The 22,588-nt window shown below is 40.5% G+C and overlaps 1 protein-coding gene across 1 annotated transcript in view; it reads right to left on the bottom strand.

Moving 5' to 3' along the window:
- DISP1 (dispatched RND transporter family member 1) overlaps nucleotides 1-17,177 on the bottom strand; it is an 87,665-nt gene extending 70,488 nt beyond the window's left edge. The window contains exon 1 of the mRNA XM_057398795.1: nucleotides 17,073-17,177. The gene's annotated coding sequence lies outside the window, so the exon portion shown is untranslated. The remainder of the gene's footprint in view (nucleotides 1-17,072) is intronic.
- Between the last annotated feature and the right edge of the window lie 5,411 nt (nucleotides 17,178-22,588).

The following is a 22,588-nucleotide window of genomic DNA, read 5'->3' as shown; positions in this document are numbered from 1 at the left end:
ATAACCACCACTGTTGGCACTCATGTACCCCAGCCAAGCAGTGACCACAAGAATCCAGCTTGGACATGATGAAGGCCTGGATATCCAGGCCTTGGCTCTCCAACTGACCCCTGATCTCCCAGAAGGTTTCAACAACTTCAGCAAGGTTTCCATTTCACATTATTGTGACTCCAGCACAATGCAGAATAAGCATTCCTCATCTTACAGCACTTCAACGTCCTCCAGCTTCACTCATGAATGTAAAGCTATGGATTGATAGTTTATTTGTCAAAGCCCAAGTCCATGTGCTAGTTTTTATCAGATTTCATTGCCAGCATCTCCCAAGACCAACTCAAATAGTTTCCCAAAAAAGTATTTTTTAAAATTAGATCTTTAAAGCAACATATAACTTCTTTCCCTTAGAAGCAGGATCACTTTTTCTGCAAGTTTAGGATACTAAAATCTCATCTAAAAAGCACACCAATTCCTTGAGTGGTAGATTCTTTATTAATACAAGTTTTAAAGCTCAAAATTGTATCTCTTCCTAAATAAGTGAAACAGCTCTTTAACAAAGCAGCAAATCGCAGCAGAGCATGAAAACTGTTGCTGTCCCCTTTTAGTAGATAATTTGATTTTACTGTAACTACCTTTCACTGCTGCTCTCCTCTCAAAGCTTTCCCATTTCATAACACTCTGGAAACCCAACATCTTGCTTTGCAACAGCCTCGACAGCCTGGCCTATGGCCAACTTGCAACTGATACTACAGTTTAAATACCTTCCCAGCAAAGTTGCACAAACTTCAAAATACTCCGGGCTCAGTCATTAAAATGTTTTTGTTTCAGTTACAGCACTAATGAAGACCAAATGTCTACATTTATTTTAGTTAGCTTAATGGTCCAGGGACTTTAATTTAAGAGAAAGGTCTGAACCAAACCTCATTTACCCAACCAAACAGATTGGCAGTACATTATTCAGAGAGATGGGTAATACTTTAAAGGGATTTCATTATATGAGTGTTTCGGACACAGATTCAATTAAAGAGGCCCAATTAATTGCCTCAATTTGATACTTCTTCTCTAAAGTCCTCAATTCTAGTGCACCCAAGCCTATGCACTTTTAGCTGGAAGTTTACAAGGTTCAGTTTGCAAACAGATTTGACACAAAATTAATGCTACACTACAGGATAAGCTACTGCAAACTCGATGGTTTTCCTGCCCAGATCAGGTACACAACAGCAGATCCTGCCTGAAGTTTAAGGCTTCACAAAGTGTGTGCTTGTAAAAGATTTCACTGTGTTTTGCAAGTGTATCTCTCAGTGAAGACATATGCCACATTCAGTGAACATTGGAATATTCTGGGTGGGAACTGTAGCATACTAAATGAAATGCTTCATACAAAGCTGTCTTTCAGCTAAGAGTCATGACATTCTGCTCCTGGTTTAATCCATACCCTCTACAATTAAGCCAGCTAATTCTCTGCTAAGCCTGTACAAAACCAGCAATCTATAATGAACTGATGTTTCAGCAATATTTTACCCCTAAATTCATTTTAGAATGCTTTGTGCATACTTCTCCACAGCAAAGAATATCAGAGTTCTGCTAAAACATAATAAACACAAGCTGACACAAATATCTACATTTTCAATGACAACATTGTTGACCATAGTCTGTATCTCAAGATATTTGGAGTATGCACCACCTGTTTCCAACCAGTTTCAAACTGTTCAACTGTACCATTCATAGCAGCTGGTAAAAAGTCTAAAATATCAGGGAAAAGAAATAAAAGGCTAACAACAGCTCTGCAGGATTGAGGCAAGCCAGAATCTTGCTTAATATGAGTCATTATAATACATCCAATGCTCTAATAATGTGTATTTGCACTCCTCAGCATTCCCTTTAAGAACATTATAACTCAAAAGTTATCAGTTTCTGTCTGCAAGAATGCCAGCATCTGTAACAAGTTCCTAGGACAGGAGAGCAAGCAAGTTCTGTGCATGTCTTGTACACACTTCAGAAATCCTTCCCAAGTACTCATCCCCAGCATGTATATTCATACTAACCAGCCAGAAATATATAAAATGGAGCAAATAACCTGCTTGAGAGGCAATACCAAGCGTGCAAATGCCAACTCAAAATGAAAAGTTGAGATTCAGTCACTTAAAATCATTTATTCCCTAAAATATTTAAAAGCCTGATACGTAGCAAGAAATTCAAGGTTATAAAGCATTGATCACCCAGGGAGTAGGCTTTATAACATCAATTCTAAAAACATTGCCACTTCATTGGAAAGTGTCAGGTTTACTTACAAGCACTGACATTCCTGCCATGCTTTCAAAAGTACGTAAACCTCTCCCTGTGTAGAAATCCTTCTTTCCAGCATCTCAAGACATAGAAAAGGTAACTTTTCATACCTATATTTTAGAATTTCATGAAAACATCACACATTTACAGTCATTCAATCAATTTTGCTATTTAAGAGGTTCCTTCTACAGGAATTAGAGGAGAATTCTAGTACTAAATAGCTGATAAATGTTTTTTCTGTTAATCCCTGATGGAATAATACAGGAAAAAGTGATCCTGCTAATTACCACACTGAAGTTTCACAGAAAAAACACCCAACATAAAAGGCATTCAAGGCCTTGGTCACAACTTTGAGGTTTATAGGAGATTGACATCACATCAAGAGAACCAGAAGCAAAGAATTCTTTCTCTAAGTTTCAGCTAAACTATCTTTAAAAGCAACAGCCAACATGATTAAACAGTTCAGGTATTTAAACGTGAATGAAGAAGTATGACAATAATAATTTCTTGTTCCTCTTTCTTTTGTAAATCCACACATCTGCTCTTCAGCACTTTAAGAAAGAATCAAAACATCATGCTTATCGCCGTAAAGGAAACAACTATATAAGAGAGAAAAGACTGAGCAGTATGAATTCAACCACACCCTTCAAGAAACTAACTATAAAAATACCATTTCTCAGCATGAATTTTCTCAAACCTGGCAGCCTTACACAACAGTCACATACAGAGCTCTGGCCAGCAAAGAGGTTCTCTTTTGATATTTCGAAGTCAAGAATGCCTCCACTTATTAAACTGAGCCTACCTACACATCTTAATTCATCCTAGGCATCCAGCACAGGAGATTAATAAAGAGCATGCGGATCAAACAAGCAATACCCCCAGAGATCAAGAATAACAAAGCTCTGCAACAACACTGGAAAGAAATTCCCTTTATCATGTGCTGTTTGCACAAAGCAGCATAGAAGTGCAAACTGTCAGCTCTCAGAAGACTCCCACATCCCATCTGCACACAAGGAGAACTTCTAAGTTTCAAATCTAACCTATGGTTTGAGACAAACTCCTCATAAGTGAACCTACTAAACAGTAATATACGTTCTTTCCTCTCTCAAATGAAAATAATTGCATTGAAAGTGGATTATGGAGAAACAATACTGAAGAATTAAAAGTTCCATAAATTAGAATATTAAGACCGATTTTTATGGCTCATAGAACAAGTTTAAGAACAAGGTGGCTGCTCAATATTAACGCACTCAAGAAGAGCAGTCCCTTGAATAAGGACTTTTGGAACAAGGGTACAACATTCTGAGGTATGTTGTCCACACGCTCCCTTCTTTTCCCTCTCGACTCTCTAACACTGAGGCGATTTCTCCTGGTGCATTAAGGGTTAATAAAAAAAAAAACATTTAATAGGGATTGCTTCATGAATATTTAGGATCTTAATGTCAGTCTTGGAAGCTAGCTGTTGAGTCAGGCCAAGAGGATTGATGGAAAATGAGGTAATCCAGCAGATGCATATAGCACTTTGGGCTGCCTTTCCCAGTCACCAACCCAAGTGACTTTTCTGCCTACAGCAGAATTTCCAAGTGTAGAAAACAAAGTGGCTTTTACCTAGAAATCTACTTGGAAAGTAGGTGTGAACTACCATAAATACAGACCAACCCAACAGCTTTTGGTCACTGGTGATTACCAGCAGAGAAGCAGTTTGGTATTGTTAGGAAAACCCCTGGTATAATGAAATAAGCACAGACTACAAAAGGCATTCATCCCTGACCAGCGACATTTATACCATCCTGCTCGATTTGTGGTATACGGACTACATTAGAGCCAGCAAGAGGAGCCATCTCAGGCCTTAAAACCCAAAGCTAGAAATATGGGTTTCTCAGCGATTCCAGTAACGATTCTCACAACTCCATTTAATCCCAGACCTGTGACATTAGCCTCTTTAAATCCATGCCTGCTTTCTTCCCAAAGACTAAAGCTTGCCTCACTGTTCTGCAAGATAAAGGTTCCCTCCGTAGCACACTCATGACTGGATGTTTGGCCATGAAGAACCACCCAGCTAAACTGAACAGGTTCAGCAAGTACAGGATGTGTGCTTCAGATTCTGAATGGAAAAATCAAGATGTTTAGTGGTGGTGGCTGCTAAGCAGTATTTCTCTTCCATAAATCATTCAAGATATTTTGCACTACATCTAGCAAAGCAATGAAAGAGCACTTCTATAACATAGGCATAGTTTGTAACACATTATATATTAAATATAGAAGAAACCCCTTTGTAGAGACATTTCAGGTTTGTGAAACACAAGGCATAAGACTATCACACTTTTGTTAAAATACCTTTAATAAACTTTACATGTGAGAATTTTAAAACAAGCTTGACAGTAGAGCTAGTATGGGAAGTGACTGGTTCACAGCACTGTGCTACACAAGATATTCAGAGAGAAGACCATTCAGAAAGAAGTCTCTTCCCTGCTCAAGAAACTTGCCTTTGATGATGAAGTGGGAGTGGACAGAGCCATTGTGGCTGTGGAGTTCTAGGAGTAAGTTGATCTCAGCATGTACATAAGGCTTAGTTTTACCAAGAAAACTGCTAACTGTTTCTTTTGCCCCATCAAAAGTGCTCACCTATCTTTTATGGAGCTACTTCTTTTAACAGGCATTTTCCTTCCTTACTCATCTTTCTCTTTCCACATGAGGATATTCACCTTTTCATTCTTTTCCATAATGCTGCCTCTTGAATTTTGGCTTATTTGACAAAAAAAACTAACCATGTGTCCTGCAGCAGTTGTTTGCCATGTCCATTAGGACTGCACAGTTTAGAACAAGACAGATAGGGTTCATTTTCTTCAGCTGTCAAACATGCCTGCTCATGCTTCTTCCAATGTGCCCTGGGAAAAGAGTAAGTTAATGTTTGACTTCTTGCTTTAGTTGTATACTTTTTCTAGTGGTTACTTAACAGCAGTCAGGTGTGCTGTGCAGATAGTTCACATGAGCTTGAAAGTCAGCAGTCCATATATCTGAATCAAGATTTGAGAGGTCACATAAACATATTCATCTTTGTAATCCTTAGTTTGGAAGAGAAGAAAAGTAAATGAGTAGTTAGAAAGGAGCAAAGCAGATGGTTCAGAAGGCAGAGAACTGACAGAAACATACTTCAAGTGTTGTTTTCATGCAAGTAATCTCTCCTGGGCATTCGATCGATGCATGCAGAAGTTTTATGGTTTAATTTCCTTGTTATGACAGCTCTTAGCCAGCTAAAATTCACTATCCTCTTTTCCCAGCTCATGAGAAGTCAAGGATCTTTCCTTGCTTCATGAAGAGGCATGAAATGTAGCAGGTTTTGCGGTGGCAATGCTGCTTTCCTCAATTCCTAGGTGCTGCAATAATGCATGTACATTGTCTACTTATTTGAATGCTGATTGACAGGACTCCAAAGTACTGTAGGGCACACAGCAGGGTCATTTTAATGTGGAGGAGGAAAACAACAGCAACCTGAACAACCAACAAGCCAGCATAAAGATATACACATGAACATCTCTGCATTAATTCATTCCAAAGTGACCTTAATCCATTTTGAAAGCAGAATTTACATCCACTGGCCAGTTAACTCCCAATGAGTACAGCATCATTTAGATGCAGAACATTCATTTGAACATAGCTAGTATGAACCTTCTCTACCTCACTCCTCTGTAAACAAACATTTTAAGAACCTGACATATCCATGGCAACTTGTACTGTGGAAACGAGAATTCAACATAACCTTCTCAAAAATTAAGCCTGTTCTTTAACCAAGAATTCACTGAAAGAACTATAAACCCTGTGGGGTGACACTGAATAATAAATTTCAATGCAGACGTCAGTGGAGGCCTCACTTCAAACCCACACCTGCAGGAAGGAGCCTGCAGGGATTTCAGGCTGATGCTACCAGTTTATAAAAGGTATTTCATTGCCCTAAAGACACCCCAAACCCTTTCACTCTTCAACACTGTCGGTTTGTGGGACCAGAACAACATCATAGTAGTGTGGCCCCTAGCCTCTTAAGGAACTTAAAACAGAAATCCATCGGCTAGTTGTGTTGCTATAACAATGCTGAAAGCCAAATCAGTTTACACTGATGAAGTCTCATTTAGAGGAGCTACATGGGATTCCAATAGAATTCAATCTCTGCAAGCTTTCTGAACTCTTATAAATCACAAGCAGTGCCAAACAACTACACCAGCCACCTGAAATCTTTAGGGAAGGAGCTATCTTCAGTAGTAGAGGGGAAGAAAAAAAAAAAGGCAAAAGAAGAAAACAAGAGGCTGCATTTTCCATATACACAGACCAGGGAAAATATAACAGTAAATTCTACTGTCATCAGTATTTTTAACCTGCCAAAATTTTAAATGGTTGTTCCTTAACCTGAAGATACTGTACAAGAAGTCCAACACAATCTAAAAATCCATGAATTTAAACCTTAGGCTAACATACTAACTTTTAATGCAGAAAGATACATATCTGAGAATTTTCCTCTCTGTAGTTAAAGACAAAAAATGCTCCTTACAGCATTACATTCTATGTGTGGAAAAGAGGGCCAGGAATTCAACATGCCCTTCAGCAAATCATTAATTCAACATCATATCTAAGATTCAGATGCTGGCAGTTCCATCTTCCAGGCCCAAATTCCTCCTACCAGACTACACTGCCTCTTCCTCATGCATCTTAATTGCCAGGTTTAAGAGCATGCAAGATAAAGACTGGTATCTGCTCATGCGGGAATGTTTGATTTTATATCTTCATTCTAACTTGGAGTCATGAGCAAAGCAGTCTCAAATCTCAGAATCTGATCTGAAATTTACCATGGTATTGAAGAACCCTATTTTTCCCTTGTCCCCAGAGCAATTTAAATGAAACTGTGAAAGAAAGATGATTCTGGATTCGTAGCCACCAGTACACACTCAATGTATATCAACTGGAAGATATTTACAGTCATTAAATGAAAAGGAGCCAGAAGGTATATAAAGGTATTTCCCCCTTCTCCACTGCAATATTACTTCCCTTTGAAGAGCAGGGAGTGGAAATGAGTAGAGATGTGCAATGCTGATAGCAAGACTCATTAGCACAAAATGAGAAGGTGATTAACATAGGCCCAATGCTATTAACCACTTTGATACCTTTTTAATTTGTATGCCCCTGCTTTCTACAAAGCCTTCTAGGATTTTTCTAATATTCTAATGGTTGAAAAGGAGCTCCATAAATCAGCTAATACTGCCTCTAAGGACTTCAGGAGAAAAGCACAGTCTAGACACAGTTAATCTGTGCCTTGTACGGCATTCTAAAAATGGAAATATCACAGTCTTACCAAGCAATCTGTTCCAGTGGTTCAGAGTTTTAATCCAGTGCCCATTTACACCATCTTTGTTGCAATTTAAGCAAGTTATCAGTGATTCTGTCAGAGTGGCTAGAGCTAAAAACTCCGTCTCACCTGAAGTCAACTCTTCTTTCTCCCTGTAATCTTCTGCTCTTTAAGGCAAACAGTTCTAAATCTTTCTATGAATAAAATAATCACTTTCCTCTGGACTCTTTCTCAAAGTACTTGCAGCAATTCCTATCCTGGTACCATCTGCTGCTAATATTGCATAGCCTTAACCTTTCACTTAAGTCAAAATAAGTGACAGAACCCTGGGGAGTCCATTCAGACCAGGCATCCTCTAATCTGACAGTGATTCACAAAAGTGTTTAAGGTTTTTTCACCAACTTTATGGTGTTTAGAGGAATAATTCTTTGCTTTTCATACAGGCAAAGTCATTATAATAGCTCATTAAACTAGGAACCTATTTATTTCTCCCAAATAAGACTGGATAGCATGTCATGAAAGGAGATTTGATTGCGATCAGGAGATTGTGAATTTCATTTTGAGAAAACCCACATATATGTTTGTTTAACACCTTTCTACTTGAATAGCTTACAAACAGTTTGCATTGGTTGCAATGTTTTTGCACGTGGTCTCCAGTTCTCTAGTGGTTCTTTTCCACCTGCCCCCTTAGATACAGTTACTGGTTTGGCTTCTTGAGTTTTATCTGTTTACACAAAAACTGATAACAGTTCTGAGACAAGGAACCAGCTGAAGCAAAAGAACCTGCTTCTCAAATCTGCACTTTTATAAGTGTTCTTCATTATTTTCCTTATCTAAAGAAAGTCCCTACACTTCTTTTTCTGGGGTCAGGTATAATTACAGCTTATCCCGCAGTAAAGATAAATCTGAAGCAACAAGCGCACTAAACAGTTTTCTCAGCACTGTGTTACATTTCTTTACTCAGTAGCAAGCCAACCCCTTACTCTTCTTATCACCATACATAAACTCTTCTAGAAGTACAGAATCTTAATTGTAGTAAGCATAAAAAGATGCTTTTAGTATCAAACACGCATGAACAGAGAGAGGAAGAGCTGGCCCTGTAGAAAAACTTCTTGAGACAGAAAGACACTAATGTGAACAGCTTGCTGTACAGTATAACGCCTTTGTATCCTGCATTGCTGCTACTTAACCATATTTGCCTTTTAATCTTTATTCTACAATTGTTTAACATAACTTTGTCTCAGTGACGTAAGTCTGTCTCAGTGTAAATCTTAACCGTATTTACAGAAAGAAAGCCATCCCTTAATCAAAGAGTGAAGCCAGGAATGTTAACTGTTTTCCTCAGAAAAGGTTTATCCAAATCTTGTCCCAAAAGGCTGCAACCAAATGATTTCTTCCAATATTTTCACCACTCAGCTCTTTCATTAGTTGTCTGCACCCTAATTTACTGAACACTCACATTCAATAGCCCAGTTTGGTAAACTTGGGAAGCTAGCCTAAGCAAGTAGTTTTCTGCTGGCATAGCACTTTGTGTAGTCTTATGCCATGAACTCATAAGCAGTATTAAGTTCTGATTCCTATTTCCCAACAAGTGCTGTCAGCCTCATCTAGAGCTTTACCCACAGTAAGAGCACAGCTGCTGCATGCGGCAGGCACATCTAACTAAAACTACTTGATACCATTAATTATAGACAGTCTCTCAGGAAGCTGGTATATACAAGTCTAAGTCCACCAAAAGAAGGTAATTGAGAAAGGAAACAAAGTTGCTGCACCAGCTCCCACCACCCCACCTGCCATTCTCCATGCCATAACCACAAGTGCTTGTTTTGGTCCATGTTTTACTGCACTAAATAGTATATTGATAGAAGATCACCCAGAAGCAGCTCACACATAAGAGATAACTCCATATTACTGAGAACTACCAAATATTTACTTTGTTCAATCACTTACTGCATTTCTGTTCCCTACTCTGCCCCAGTCATTCCGCTTAGAGCCGTGGAGAAAATGCAAACACGAATACAAGTTTCCAGTAAAGGAAAAAAAGATACCATAGACCATCCTCTTAACAGGGTTGACAAAAGAAGTGGCATTAAGCCCTGATGAGCAACACAGTCTAATCATTTTGGGATATCATTCAGACCCACTGTTACCAGTTTACTTAACTTGGAACCTCTGATACTAAGGCAGTGACCACCAGACCCTTTCCTGCAACGGAAGGGAAATACGGAAAAGGTTGAGTAGACAAGGGAGAGCTCTGCTAATTACTGTTGAACCTTAAAAGCAGGAAGAAGCCTCAGTGTCTCCTAATCCCATTATTACAGCTCCAGTTTGTGGGTTTGACAGATTTAGCAGCCTAAGTTCTAAATGTAGCAAGGAACTCTGAACAGTATTCAAATTGGCTTTGGGGTTAGAGGAAAAGATGCCAATTTAAGACAAACCAAAGACATGTTTGGCACAAGCAAACAGATGCTAGTTTCTCCTGCCTAGATAGTAAATAAATAGAAATTCGTATACTTCTGAAAGTCAGTAACTTCTTTATTGTATATATTACTGATAAACCCATGGCAAAGATTAGTTAGAGCTTTGCAAAGATTTTGAAAAGCTAAGAAGAGAGGGATAAGCCTCCCCTAATCCATCCACCATCACACATCAGTGATCAAAATCTATTTGCAAAAGAAATCATATTATCTCCATTTCCCCAGAAAGCTGTTTGAGTTGTAGAACTCAACCATATCCAAGGCAATAACAAACAGCCATGTGACCCTGTCGTGGAAAGGCCATGGAAAGAAAATAAATCTGTCTGGAGTTTGCGTTGGCCAAGGCAAATCAATATACTTAGTCATAACTCACCAGCACCACTTACAAAGCAAGTAATTGTTTTCCCACTAATGCCATCTCTACCAGTTTTTAACAGAGAACAAGTTGCCAAAGCACTGAGTTTGCAGCAAATCTTAAACTGGCCTTACTTGACATCAGATGAAGCAGAGAAAAACTTTACTGATGCAACAGTTCAGCAGTTACATAAGAAAAAGCCAGTTATGGTTCACAGTCAATCACAACACTGCTTTCTTCAGCTGTCTCCATGTATAAACATTACTACCCAATGACACATTTACACATATTACACTCCAAACCCCTTGATACAAATCTTATTCATTTTGTAAAGTTTCACTGGCAAAGAAAACCCATGACGACTAATTCTTGCCCCAAAAATTTCTAGCACTATTCAGGATATTAGACTTTATTGTCTCAGAAGTGAGTTCTAAACTATGTTAATGATCTTATTTTTAGTTTTAATAATGATTTGGGGTTTAATTCCATTCTGTTTTTATAAAGGTACCAGCATGACATACATTTCACATGATTTAACTTCAAAGGGATCAGATTAAGTTACTGAATTCTTGCAATACCTACTCCAGTTTTTTTTATGCTATTAAAGAAGCTATCAACAATAAGTGAGAACATATGTTTAAGACTAGGGTAAAGTTTATTCCAAGAGGCAAAAATTCCCTTCAGCTTTACAGAATTATTTTGAACAGCATACGTATTAAAGAAAGTATTTTAGCTTACTTACATATTCAAACTCTGTGGCACAGCACTCTGGAATTTTCTAAGCCCAAAACATCATAACTGCAGCAATCTTTAATTAATTACTTAGTTCTCAAAATCCCCCTCTTCCTTCCTCCAACGAGAAGATAATCTCCACATCACCCAGTGTTTTATGCAACTTCAACAACTGCTGCCCAACAAGGGCGTTTCAATATTTCGTACTTTTACCTTTAGAAATGGATCCATCCTCTCTGCTCTGTTACGGAGCATACTAAACCTTTCTGTTTACTTTCAGCAAACAGAAAGGGCAGAAAATTCCTCAGAAAGGCTTTTAAGTTCACATCAAGCCTCGAAGCACCTTCAGTCCAAGTCTCTAGGTATCAAGCACCTACTGTGCGCTTATTACAACTAACAGGAAAGTTCAAAACTCTGAAGATCACAAATGAGGCCTTGCACATAAAAGGAACCAGGCTCCCAATCCCCCAGCTTTAATTCCAGCACAACCTTGAAGCACAAGTGAAATCTGAGCTGTATCATTCCACTCGCATTCCAGGTAGAATGGATTTTGTGTTTACAAAATGTGTCTGCTCAAACCCCACTACTGATGGTCCATCCTGTGTATAAATGTTTAATCACGAAAGGCAGCCTGAACACATACCAGTGGCAAATGCATCTTCCCTAAGCTAAAACATCTAAAAATCCTTATGTTACACATACAATTAAATATGCCATTGTAAAGAAGTCTTAAAGAGATGTGCCTTGAAAGAACCAATTTCTTAAGTTAGTCATTTTAATGTCTAAAAAACTTTTAAAGTATACTCATTGATCAGACAGGTCCAAGTCACAGGAAGATGATGCGGCTGTACTTATTCAAACCTGAAACAATGCTCATCCATACTCTCTTCAAGCATTAGGAAAAACAACAAATGTGATGCTTCAAAAAAGCAAGCCACAAGCACAATATTAGCTGTGGTAATAAACCTTACTGCCTTTGAGATTTACTCCTTGGTACAGCTCCAACAGGCATGTCTTATCACATGCAAGGATGGCAATGGCATAGAAAAATACCAGGAAGTCTAAAACAAGGCTGTTTACAGCCCTTGACCAACCTTGGTTAAATAAAGGCAGAAGATAAGGAATTAAAGCTCTAGGGGAGGCAGAGATTCTGGACAATCCAGGAAAAACAATAGTTTAACTTCTAAATACTACAGCTCTGCACAAGAAAGCAATACTGCTGAGCATGCAGGCTTCACCCAGGAAAAATAAACTGTTTTCAGATGCCAAGGCAAACATTTTCTCCTATTAAAGCACTTCCCATTTTATCTGCATGTCAAGTTCATTAACAAAGAGAGACTATACAAGACTCAAACACGGTATCCATCTGCTAATAGTTATGGCTTAAATTAGTAATTTTTATTAATTTGTGCTCTATAGCACGAGTTATGTTATAGTACAGACAGCACAAGAGTTTTTTTATCATCCTGCATTTGTCTGTTTCTACAAAAACAACAATGCTACCAATTAAGATATACAGCAAGATCATTCTTCAGAGACCTGAGTACAGAAAGCTAATGTTATTTCAAGTCATATGTTGACTATACCAACCCACAAGAAAGCAAGTTTTTCACCTCTCCCATATAGGATAAAGATGGGAGGTAGGAACAAAAACCAGGGAGTCCAGAAGTGTGTTTAATTCACAGCTTCTGTAAGCTGAGCATCCTGTGACTACCACTCCAGGTTCTGCACCACTGAGGACAATGAGCACGTCACTTTACCATGTCCCACATGAAGGCTACCTGTACCTCTCACTCTGGGCTACATCCCTTAAGCTGCCTCCATACCACAAGTCCCCCAGTTCCCTACCTCAGCACTCAGGTTTTCCCCTCCCAGGGACAGGCTACAAATGTTCCTATACTCATTTCTATCCAACAACCAACCAACCAAAACACCTTTCACCTTTATAAAACTGCTTCATACACTACTCAGGGTTTCCCAGCCACAGAATCCTCGCTGTTATTGGAGCTTTCACCAACTCAGCTGGACTGTGCTCTTTGCTGCCCAGACCACTCCTCAAAAGCTCTTGACTTACTGTATTTGCTGTTCCAGAAATTACATGCAGGAGGGGGGAAATCACTTTTTTGACTACTACAAGCCTCAAAAAAATCAGAATTCATACGGAAAACTCATGTGGTTGCTCTATTAAAGCCAAGCCACATGCACCAGCAGCATTGGTGTATCACACCTCAAGAAGAGATCCCCTTAAAAGGGTAAGTTACTGTAACAGGGATCTCATTTGTACAGTAAAGCTAAAAATTATTTTGCTTTCAACAAAACACCCATCTGTTAATAGTTATTTGCATTAGAAACTTCAGGGTCAGACAAGCAATAGTTACAGATTTTGACTAGTCTAGCATTAGCCTCACTGAATGTACGATTTAGAGGCTACAGCCTACTCTTACATCAAAATAAAAGCAACCTGCTTTCTTAGGGCAGAAAAGCAACCTGCTTTTTTTCCTTTTAATATAAGAACATTTTCACACCTTCCAATACTGTTTAATTTTTGCTGCACTTCACACCAAAGCCCAGACGACTTTGTAAAAACCGTTCACAGGAAGTCACACTAAACTCAGAAATACCATATGGTCGCTGAACAAGAAAATAGCCAAAGCAAATGAATGCCATTGATCACTTTCAAGAGAGATAGTTGTAGGCTTGCTAATTATTTGAGGTGCTTATTATGGATTTCAAAGTTTGGAAGTAATTCTATACTTCTATCCAAGCCAGTAAATCAATCATCTCTGTTAAAGGCTTAGAGGAAAAGTAAAGCTTATTGCTCAAATCTATGGTCAACATATGAGAAACATTACTATGAAAGCCATTCAGAAAGCCTCCTCATGGGAAAGGGTAACATTATGAGAACTAAGTGTTTTCACATGTTCTTTTACCTTTGTTCTTTTATAGTCTTATTTTTCACCTCTTCTACGGCAAGATTTTTTTTGGAGGCTACTAATCTGAATTCCATCTCTTTCTTCTCAAGGCCCCTTAGGACTGCTCTCCCCCATCAATGTCTTTTGTTCCCACTACAGTAATTCTCCAATCAGTCAAAAATAGTTTCACATGGCATTCTCCAACAGAGTCAGAATCTGCAGTGGTAGCAGATTTGGAAAGAAGTGAGAAAGAAATAATTTGAAGGGGAAAACCCCTCCGCTCTCAGAAGTGTTGTAAGCTTGTCCGCTGAAAAATGGAGAACAAGCTTTATCCTGAAGTCGTAATTCTCACACATGACTAAGCAAGAGAAGGCTTCAAACTGAGACCAAGGTGCTGCTCTGTACACAGGAAAGCCCAGACACCAACACTGTTCTCTCCCAGGTTCCATGAAGGCAAACAGTTGCCACTGCCACCCTATGTGTTGCAAACAACCTTAACTCTGCTACAATGAGTTCAAAAGCAGGGTAAAAAAAATAAATAAATTGCAATGACTGGGGCTTCCATCTATTCCCTACATACAGACAATGCCCTCCAAAAGGGGGGAAAAAAATCCCTTCATCTCAAATTATGCTACAAAGTCTCAGACCCTAACAGACTCTTCCATATTTTGCATCACTAAACTATCCAGTCCCAATTGCAACATCCATCTGCTTTTAACTGACCTACACATTTAAGCTTCTAATCTCACAGTAACTAACTGTGTCCTCAACCCAGGCTATTATATCACTACAGGATATTACTCACTTTGCTGTAAAGGAGGAAATAAATCTTTCTGCAGAATTTGATTTTCCTTTCTATTTAATGACTTCAAAAATATCTCGTACTACAATCATGGTGTAGTTCAACCATTCTATGTCTGAACACTAGAATATTAGTGTCAAAGGCTGTTGTTTTGTTACTGCAAGCTTAACATTTAAAGATCACTACTTATGCAAAAAAAAAAAAAAAAAGACCCTGGATGTTTGTCTGCCTCTTTAATTTATATCTCAGTTCACTTGTACATTCAGCATCCCAATGCTAGCTGCAGTTTCTGGGAGCTACTGCAAAACTGAAAAAGCACAAGTAATTTATTTTACATTCATGGTAAAATAAATAGAACTTGTCAGCATTATAAACATTGTAACATACTGTGAATGTTTATAAGCATTGCTGTTTGAGTCAACAATTTAGTGATTACAAACATAAATATTTGCCACAAGAGTCTATAAAAGCCCATGTTTTAAGTATTTATGTTTTCTTAATACACATTTCCCCGCTACAAACATTTTCACACCCCCTTGCATGTTTCACACTGTATCTCTTCCACTTCCATCACTGCAGGCTGCTCACTTCAGACTCTTACCCTCTGCCCCATCAAGAAATCCCATCTTCTTCCCAGTCTTTATCTGTCCCAGCTGCTATCTTGCACCTTTATTCCCATGCAATTCCACCAGACAACACTTCTAAACCTGAGCTCGTTTGTAAGCCCACTGGCAATCTGGATGCCTTATCCTAAGTTACAGGTTTAGATAGTCTATAACAAGCTGCTTGCAATTCTGATCAGACCGCTTTTGTTCATTTAAGGCATGCATACACTACAGACACACTTTGATTAACTATAGATTTTCATCCCTCCCTTGAAAAAAGCTGGCTCTCATTTGCTGACATATAATGTGAACCACCAACCATTCTGCAAAACCCTGTTTTTCACTCTTACCCAGAAGCTGAGAACACAGACGGAGTGCCCTACTGCCTTCCCCACAGAAATGTTTCCAATTAAACTAATATCCTCTTCTCTTCTACTGGGAAAAGGATGGGAAGAGATCACCACGTGCGCTACCCTTCACATAGGGTCTGGAAGCAGGTACAGTGACAACTGGCTGCAAAGCCTGTAGATGCCAACACTAAAAACACGGTAACTGGTTATTTGCACTGAATCCAGAATTTAAAGGTTTTTACACTACTCATCACATACATACCTCTGGACAGACCTCTGCCTTAAGGGTCTCACCAATGCACCTCCAGTGCTTGCCATCACCACTGGAAGCAAGGCTTCAGCAGCTATCAGAGTACTGGTTGTGCAGACAGAAGTCAGGAGTTAACTTATCTTAATTTGTTGAGACAAAGGGTGCCACAAGTACGAGTGCCTGCGAACCTTACGTTCTCACAATCTTTGCTCTTAACAGTTAAACTAGGCAACTACAAGCAGCTTATGCCCGAACAAAGACTAAAAGCCAGTGAAAGGCTGGTCATGATTCAGAACTAAAAAAGTTGAGTCTCTGAACACCTTTTGTAAGAAACAAGCAAAAAAAAAAAAAAAAAGGCCCCCGCTCCCACTGAAATAAACACAAAAATCAGAAGTGGAGGTAAATAACCAATTTTTTACATATTTTACATAATGCTTTAAAACAAAGCTCAGAGGGCACAAGGGCATCGCCGGCTTCCCAGCGGCTGAGAGGCACCGTGACCGGCCGCACATCTCCGCCCCAACGAGAGCTCATCCCTCCACCGCGGAGGGGACGCCAGTATCCCGCGGGTCCGCACCCTCGGGAGCGCCACCCGAGACGAGGGGATTTCTCTCCTGTGCCACAGCCACCTCCTCCCCCGACCTGCTCCAAAGCGCAGGAGGGAGGGGGCCACCTCCCGCAGAGAGACGGAGCGGGGGCCCGCCTGCCCTGTGGGGCTGCAGGCGGCGAGGAGCCGTCCCGGCGTGGAGAGGAGAGGCGGGAGGGCAGCCCGCTGTGCTGAGGGGCCCGGCTGCCCGCCGGAGCCGGCTGCGGCTGACGCGGCCGGTACCGCCCTCCCGCCGCGGGGGCCGCACACCTCAGCGGCGGCAGCGCGGAAAGACCGCCCCGCGGGGCCCGCCCGCCCCGGCGGGCTCCTCTCACCTCACGACCTGGGGCGGGCGTGGAAAGCCGCTGTCCCGCCCGGCGGTGCGTACCTGACGGCTGCTGCCGGCGGCGCGGCCCCGGAGGCGGCTGCCCGTTGTTGTGGCCCGGGTGGCGGCAGGAAGCGAGCAGCCCCCACGACGGCGGCGTCTCCACCGTGGCGCAGTTACCATGGGACGGACGCCCTCTCCCTCCGGAAGTCACCGCCGGGAGGGCGGGGAGCGTGAGGCGGTGAGAGGCGCCATCTTGAGTGCGGCGAGAGGCGCCTGGCTTCCGCCATCTTGAGCGTGGCGCGGCCGTAGGGCTCTGACGTCCCGGTGGGTCTCTGTCCTCCCCGGGGCTGGGCCCATCCCTGGGCTCTGCACCAGTGAGCTCCGGAGGTTGTCTAAAACTCACCAAAGAACGACAGCCTAAACACATAGTTTCAAAGAGATCTAAACAGAGGAAAAGTCGTACCTGGGCTTGAAATGATTCTCTTCAGAGTGAGAAAATTACAGTATGGAAAAGTGGAACAAGCGTAATGCTACCAGTGGAAAATATGTGGGGTTTTTACCTGGAAGAATTAAGTAAACTCAACATGGCTCACTCAGCAGCCATCCTGTAGCTTGAGGTGGCCGCAGAGGATCTGTGGCACCACAGTGGGACAGGGAGCATGGTGGAAGGAGAGGAGCACAATGGCAGCCTAGTTTGGCTCCTCAGCATCACCATGGCTCCAGCAGCCAGGGCAACCTTGATCATAAAAAGAAATGTTAATACTATATATAAAATTACACATACAAAACAATATTATATCTGGGTGGGTAAATCCAGTGCTGAAATCCTAGGAAAACCTTGCTACAGCCATAACTGTGCCATCTTGTGCATATGCTTTAGCTTTTAATTACATGACTGCATACCATTTTGTCCCAAAGGACCTGTGCCTCATTAGTGCACAGAATGGGCTGAAATATGGTTGTGCTGTTACTCAGAGATGTGATTTCCTCACTTTTGAGCACTTGCTTTTGCTGTTGGGATAAAAGTACAACTTTAAAAACTAGAATAAAACACTGGGTAATCTGCAGTGATCCCTTTTACAAGCCAAACTGTTACACTGTCATACCATTGCAAGGGTGATTTGCTCTGTGAAAGACATCCTGAAGCACATGAAACACTGATGGGCCAGGCTATCGATAGTTTGAAAGTCAGAGCTTGCAGTCTGAGTCAGAGACCAGCCCCCCATCCCTCCCCCCTTTCCTCCCCATTCTTCCTCTAGGGTTCACTTGGCATGGTTTTTATTAAAAGCTTGCTTTAATCTTGAGTTCTGACTCAGACCTCATCCTAAATGCTAGCGGCACGTCTCCTGTATCAGCACAGGAGTTTGCGTTTGGTCAGACAGGGGTAGGATCAGAGCATGAAGTGCTGTGAAGCTGATGTTTTTAACTCTGTCAAGTCCAGCACTAGAGACACGCTCGGGAGCACGATGGTGAATGGGAAAGAGCACATGAACCTTATAGGAGGTTTCTCTTCTACAAAACAGCATGAGCGAGCATTAGAGGAGAAGCTCCAGCCCCTCTGGCTGCAGAGGGACTTTGCTGCCAGGCCTTGTTGCTTTATATCATGTTCTGCCACCTCATTTCTGATTGTGCTGATTTCTTCTATGGGCTCAAGCAGCTACTGAGTCATGTAATATAGATTCTGTAATTCCTGTGAAACTTCCTAGTTGTTTTTTTTTTCACAAAATACATCTTCATATATCATATAAATATATACCATTTATGCTTCAGTGATCCTCCAGTGAAGCGCACGAACCACCAGAACTGTGAAGTACCTGTGTAGCCACGCCACAGCTCCTGTCTTCCAGTGCCATCTAGTGCTCCCGGGTGGAAGAGATGCTGTAACTAACGGAATTTCTCTTCATCAGATCGATTTGATATAGAATCATAGAATAATTAGGGTTGAAAAGGGCATAATTAACATCTTTTGGAATTGATAGATGGCACTGATAGAAAGTATATTTGTAAATTAATACAATAGTTTTTTATTAAAAATCTAGGTAATACAGCAGTTCATATTTTCATTTTATAGCATTAAATTCTGACACAGATCTCTCATGTTACAGAATCATAGAATACTTTCGATTTGAAAGCACCTTAAGATCATCCCGTTCCAACCCTCTGCCATGGTCAGGGATGCCTCACACTAGAACCTGTTGCCCACGACTCTGGGGCAACATTGAAATCAACAGCACTCACAAATGAAACATATACATACATATATATATCTCAATGACTTACTTCTGGATATGTTGTTCTTTCTCTGTAACTAATTAGATTGCTTCAGAAAGTAGTGGTCACCAAAAAAATAAATAAGTTTTTAAATAGTACTGAAATAATTTATCACCTTGCTTTGTTTTCACCTCTTCCAAAAAGTAGCAACCATCCAGATCAGAGTCCAGTCAAAGTTGCACTTGCAAAGTAAAACTGCAAGGCTTGGAGCAAGAGATCTTTCAGTCCAGCTACAAAAAGGAGCAAGGTCACTTTTGAAACAACAGACCAAAAATGGGGGATTATCCAGAGAAAATCTGCCTTCAGTTTCTTATCTTTTCTCCCTTGATGACTGGCTTTGCAGTAACTTCTAGTTCTTATTCTCATTCCCAGTCCACAATCAGCAATTAAATAGCTCATAAGCATTGAAATACCCTTGTCTGTCTGTTACTACTTCAAAGTAGTAAACTTAAGAGACAAACATGAGGGTCTTCTAAAATCTCCCTATATTACTGTGCCGAAAGTGTTTAGTGCTAGTACAGATAATTCCTCCTTAAAGATCTGAGATTCTAATTTAACATACAAATACTGAGCAGCAAATACAATAAAAGGAATATGAATACTGAATTTTATGCAATGGCTTTGTGTGTACTCAGGTGCTTCTACATTTAACAAACTTTATCCTCCTTACCTGGTCATGGAAATTGTGAAAGTCACTGTTCTCTGAATTAGTCCATCTCAAAAGGGAACAAAGCAAGCTGCTCAGCTGCTTTCATTCCAGGGAAATTTTAATTTAATTAGAGCAATTTCAGCTCACACTTCTGGCAGCTGTGTTTATCACACTTGCTTCAAAGGATAGGAATTGGCATTGACTGACATTAGCATCAAAGCTCATTTATTCACCCGCCCACATCCTACCAGTGCTTCTGAGTTTGCCTGTTTATTTATCGCTGTAATAACACCACAGTAAATAAGATTTCATTTCAGAGCATAAATGGTTTTTGTCAAAGCATTTAGCACAGACTTCTTAAAATGTCACTGTAGAGCCCCTCATTGCAGGTTTGATGAAAAAGCAGCTAGCTCCTCTTCAGAAGAGATGTTTTAAATGCTGAACAAGGACACAGACTGGGATCCAGAATTTCTTTTTCTTTCCTTTTTGTCGACAACTAGGAAATATGTGTCTTTCAGCAGGGAGGGGAAGTGCTGGAAACTACCTGTCATCCCTTAAGCTGCAGAAGACTGCCCAAGTTCAAAGCCAGATGGTCAGGGGAGTTTTGACCTTGGGGTTTGGGGAAACCATGTGGTACTGAAGACTCAGCTCTGTTTCACAGCTGTTTTGTCCTTGCCAGCTCATACAGAGGCATGAGTGCTGCCCGTTCAGGAGCATACAACCTTCTATCATCTCTGGTGAAGTAGAAGTAGGTTCTTGCTGCTAAAAAACATCTTTTATTTCATATTTTTGCAGCACCTGGCAAAACAGGACTTGATGCCCACTTGGAACTCATGGAGCACAGGAATGAGGAATGATCATAGCTCAGTTGCCTCTTTTGGAGGCACATATAGAACCTCCGCCACATCAAACCAGACACCAGAGGCATTGGCTACAAGGAATCTGCTGCCTACATTGCAACCTGAGCCCTGGGGTAACAGAGAGAAGCCGTTAGGCTGTGGCCCCATGGGCTTACTCTATAGTTATCATCAGTAGTTTGCATAGAGTCATGATTGTTCATGGGTGACAAAATACAAGTAAGAGCAGCTCTGCAAGCAAAGGGATGATGTGGGCATTTTCTGCCTTGTGGTGAAGCATCAAAACTGGTGATGGAAATGGTTGTTCCTCCCCAAAGGTTTATTGTGCTACAAGCAGAACAGTAGTCTCCCCTAGACAGTGTTATCAGCATTGGCCATAGCTGAAAGAAAAAGATCAGAGCCCTCACTTAAAGACGTAATTCAGAACATGAACAAAGAACATCACAGCTATAAGTTGTCTCTCCGGTAGGCATATGATTCTGAAGAGAAGTCGAATTTCAAAAACCAAGGAAAACAGATGAGAGAATGACTAATGAGACTAAATTTCACTGCTTTCACCACAGCATTAGTTTATCAAATCCTGGGGCTTAATAGGCAGCAGAATTCTCATCAGACAACAGTTTTGTATAATGGAAATCATTTATGTTTCGGTGTTTCATCCAGTGCAGAGAAGCCTGTGGAGTGTGCTGGAACATTTATTGATGTTGACCACAGGTTTATACAGGAGGAGTTGAAAGGTGAAGAATTCAACTCTCCAGTGATGAAATTAGGAAGAAACAGAAATGCCAATGAAATGAGACACTCGGCAGCCTGTGAGAATGTGATGGAAAATTCACAGCTTTCAATCACCTACAGCACTTGTTATGCAGAAATAGGCTGAGCTCCCAGTTTTGCTCGGAGGTTATGTCACTTCCAATCTTCACTGTGAGACTCAAGCATGGTTTGTAGTGGCAATTTGCATGTAGATGAATGAAACATCTGCTTTCAGTGATTGTATTTCTGAAAGTTGGTTTTCACTAGTTGAGAAAGAAAACAGCTGGGGGGGGGGGAATATTACTCTTGGAAAAAAATCCTCATGCTCTCAACCATTTCAATCAGTCTAACCTTTTTCTTTTCAAAAGGAAAATAAAATTAGGGTATCACACACAACAGAGCAGCCCTGATTGCATTTTCAACTGACAGCCCAGTGACTGGAAAACTGTTTGTTCCATTTAGCCATCCAGAAACCACACTGGCCCATGCAAAACCAGATTTTGGACATGCTTTTTCTCAACTGTCATGAAACTTTTAGGGAAAAGCATAATTTAGACATCTCTTCAAAAATATTGTCCAGAAAAACTTGTCTTGCATAGTACTTTCCATAATCCATTCTTCCAGATGTTCTTCTCTCTTTCTTCATTTGTACAAGTAATCGAAGGAGTAGTTTAGGACAATACTCAATACCTCATAAGGAGATTACTGAAGCAGGATAACAACTAGGGTAAATAGATTCTTCTTTTATTAGCTTGGTTGATCTATAAAGCCAGTTTACCTTCTTATGAATACCGACTGATACTTTGCAAGACTATTTAGAAATACCAGGATATTCCACTATAATTCCCCAAGCAGGAAGCTTTCCATATTCAGAAGTGACCAGCTAATAACAGATCCACCAGAAAATAAGAGCTTCAGGTAAATGGGAACCAGATGACAGAAGCTCTAACTATCTCCTTAGCTCAAATAAAGCAGAAGATGCATTAAAGGCCATGTTCTTCCTCACAAAACTCCGTTTTCTCTTCAGTGATTTTGTTTCTTATTCT

Source organism: Pezoporus wallicus, unplaced genomic scaffold (assembly GCF_028554395.1).
Source record: "Pezoporus wallicus isolate ANWC-B61680 ecotype Strahan unplaced genomic scaffold, APGP_CSIRO_Pwel_v1 contig_5231, whole genome shotgun sequence".
NCBI classification, from domain to species: domain Eukaryota; kingdom Metazoa; phylum Chordata; class Aves; order Psittaciformes; family Psittacidae; genus Pezoporus; species Pezoporus wallicus.
The sequence above is the reverse complement of the archived record's forward strand: the minus strand, read 5'-3'. Positions and strand labels throughout refer to the sequence as shown.